The following is a 3,417-nucleotide window of genomic DNA, read 5'->3' on the forward strand; positions in this document are numbered from 1 at the left end:
AAGTAGGGATGATGGCCTGCTTTCCTCGTAAAGACAACATTGTAAACCTGCAATATAAAGAATAATAATAGTAGGTAAACGAATTTGAAAAAGGAAAAAGTCATGAATTTGAACTAACTATTTCAGCCAAAACTACTAATACTAAGCAAACTCAACAAAAATAATAAAATTGATAGCCTAATTTTGTGACATTGGCATGGTAATAGCATGAGAATGAGCATAGTAATGTCATAGGCATGAGGTTTGCCTAATAACTCGATTTAACATGAAATGTACGATAACTAACCTAAGAATGCAAATTAAATGACAGAATAATGAGCAAAATGAAAAATAGTTCAAGAGAAATGAAGATTATGTTGATAATAAGCATTAGAAAAAAGAAAAATAGAAGTGAAAGGAGTAAACAAATGCTAAGGGAGAGAGATTGAGCGTCAAAAATAGAGTGGGAAGCGGCGCACGGGCGTGGTAGGGAGGGTGTGTGGATTGGCAGCGGCTAGGGTTAGGGTTTTTGGGTGAAGAAGACAATGAATAGTGCAGCCTATTTATAGATTTTAGGGCACATGGCCAGGGAACACGCCTGTGTTCCCCAATTTTTGCCCGTCGCGAATTTTGAATTTGGGCACGTCTGACATTTTGTCCACGCCCGTGTCCCTTGGGGGTGTGGGTGCACACGACCGTGTCTCATGGCCGTGTCTGTCTTCGCTCACTTCTCCCACACCCGTGTATGTAGGCCCACGCTCGTGCGAATTTAACAGGTTCGACCATGGGTACTTGGCACGGGCGTGTCGCACGCCCATGTTAATTTGACAGGTTCGACCACGGTTCAAGGCACAGGCGCGCCCGTGCTGTTTTGGGAGGTTCACCCACGGCCATGTCGCACGGCCGTGGCGATTTGTCGTAGCCCGTGTTGGGGAAATCTTTACCTTGTTTCCACACAGTCATAAACACGCCCGTATGCTTGGCCATGTTTGTGTGGTAAACCTGTATTCAAGAGGTCCGTTAGTAAGTTATGTGTTAAACACTAAAATTGAAAGAACTTAATACAGTTAGTGCTCGGGTTGCCTCCCGAGAAGTGCTTATTTATAGTCTAAGCTCGACTTACCTCTCCATTGAATGATCATGGTGGTTCGAGGAGTTTATACTCCTGATTCCTGCTATCATTCTCATCAAAATAAGGTTCTAGACGGGTGTTGTTTACCTTAAAAGTGCCAAACTTGGGATGACTTACCTCGACTGTACCAAATGGGAAAATGCTAAGTACCGGAAGAGGGATTTCTTCATTCGGTTTGGTGGTGACAATGTGAGGATCTGCGGCATCTAATAATACTTTATCTCCAACCTTAAGTTGATTTAGGAAGGTATTGAGTTCGTTCTGGTGTAGTTTTGGTTTATGCATCCGCCATTCATCTAGCTCATCAATTTGTAGCCTTCGATCTTCATGAATAGGTCCTCTGCTACTGCTTGAGAATAATTCATGTACTTCCTTCAGACTCATTTCCTGCAAAGTAGGTTGCACCATATTGTCAGTTTTAGTAGAATGGTTTAGACGATCACCTTCAATTTTCGATTTGTTGCCAGAATTGCGAGCTTGAATGGTGATTGTTTCGTCTCCCACACGAAGTGTTAGCTCACCTGTGCCAACATCAATAATCGTTTTAGCAGTTGCCAAAAAGGGCCATCCTAAAATCAAAGGAGTGTTGCTATCCTCCTCTATGTCTAGAACAATGAAGTCAACGGGAAATATAAATTTATCGATTTTAACTAGCACATCTTCAATAATACCCCTAGGAAATCTTATAGTTTTATCTGCTAATTGAATGCTCATCCTAGTCTATTTGGGTTTCCCAAGACTTAATTGTTTAAACATTTTGTAATCAGCTAATGCATTATTAGCATCTAAACTACCAATTAAGCAAGAAATCATAAAACTCCCTGGATCTTTTAGTTTGTTGGGTAGTTTATTCTATAGAATAGCTGAGCAAACTGCATTTAACTCCACATGCGACGCCTCGTCCAACTTTCGCCTATTTTCTAAAAGCTCCCTTAAAAATTTCATTGCGTTTGACATCTGCGATAGAGTTTCAATAAACGGTAAGTTAATATGTATTTTTTTTAAGAGTTTAAAGAATTTACCAAATTGTTCATCTAAGCGGTCTTTCCTTGTCGCGTTGGGGTATGGCACACGAGGTTTATATTCGACATTCACTGATTTGTTTTCATTATGACCTACCTCACCTTGACCTCTGCTCACCACAGTTTCTTGCCTCGGTCTGGCTTAGGCTCAACGAATCCTTCTTCATCTTGAACATTAATCACGTTGAGCTGTTCCCTTGGGTTGGGTTCAGTATTACTTGGCAAGCTACCTTGTGGTCGTTCGGAGATTAGTTTGGACAGCTAGCCTATCTGAGTTTCGAGCCCTTTGGTCGACGTTTTTTGATTTTTAAGTGTTGTCTCGGTGTTCTGGAAATGGGTTTCTGACACCGAGATAAATTTAGACAGCATCTCTTCAAGGTTCGGTTTCTTTTCCTATTGATAGGGTGGTTGTTGAAAACTCGGAGGATGTTGTAGTCTTTGATTTCCTTGACCGCCCCACGAGAAATTGGGATGGTTCCTCCAACCTGCATTACAAGTGTTAGTATATGGGTTGTTTTGGGATCTAGAGTTGTTGTTACCCATATATTGGACTTGTTCCTCCTCAATGCTAGGGTTAAAGGGTTGATACTCTGTGCATGCTCTTCCTCCATTCGTCTCGCACCTCATTACTGTATGTACCTGAGTAGAACTAAGTAAACCATCAATCTTTTTATTTAGAAGTTCTACTTGGTTTGACAGCATAGTAACTGAATCGACGTTATAAATGCCTGCTGTTTTAGTTGGCTTAGTCCTCATGACTTGCCACTGATAGTTATTCAGTGACATCTCTTCAATAAATTCGTAAGCCTCTTCAGGTGTTCTGTTGTTGATGGTTCCCCCGGTTGCTGCATCAATCATTTGCCTTGTCAAGGGGTTCACACCATTATAAAATGTTTGAACTTGCAACCATAGAGGTAATCCATGGTGAGGACACCTTCGCAGTAGGTCCTTGTATCTCTCCCATGCATCGTAAAGAGTTTCTAAGTCCATCTGCACAAACGAAGAGATGTCATTACGTAATTTGGCTGTTTTAGCTGGCGGGAAATATTTTAATAGAAATTTTTCAGTCATTTGTTCCCAAGTAGTAATTGACCCTCGTGGTAACGAGTTCAACCATTATTTAGCGTTGTTCCTCAATGTAAAAGGGAATAACTGAAGATGAATGGCATCGTAAAAAATGCCATTAATTTTAAATGTATCGTAGAATTCCAGGCCAAGTGAGTGTTCGGATCCTCATCCTACAAACCATCAAACTGAACAAATTGCTGTATCATTTGAATAGTG

At 40.9% G+C, this 3,417-nt stretch overlaps 1 non-coding gene across 1 annotated transcript; it reads left to right on the forward strand.

Moving 5' to 3' along the window:
• Positions 1 to 3,049: 3,049 nt before the first annotated feature.
• Positions 3,050 to 3,155, forward strand: LOC121217584 (small nucleolar RNA R71). Its single transcript, XR_005913691.1, has one exon. It is a non-coding gene; the product is annotated as a small nucleolar RNA R71 (small nucleolar RNA).
• Positions 3,156 to 3,417: the final 262 nt, after the last annotated feature.

This window comes from Gossypium hirsutum, chromosome A02, assembly GCF_007990345.1.
Source record: "Gossypium hirsutum isolate 1008001.06 chromosome A02, Gossypium_hirsutum_v2.1, whole genome shotgun sequence".
Classification (NCBI taxonomy): Eukaryota; Viridiplantae; Streptophyta; class Magnoliopsida; order Malvales; family Malvaceae; genus Gossypium; species Gossypium hirsutum.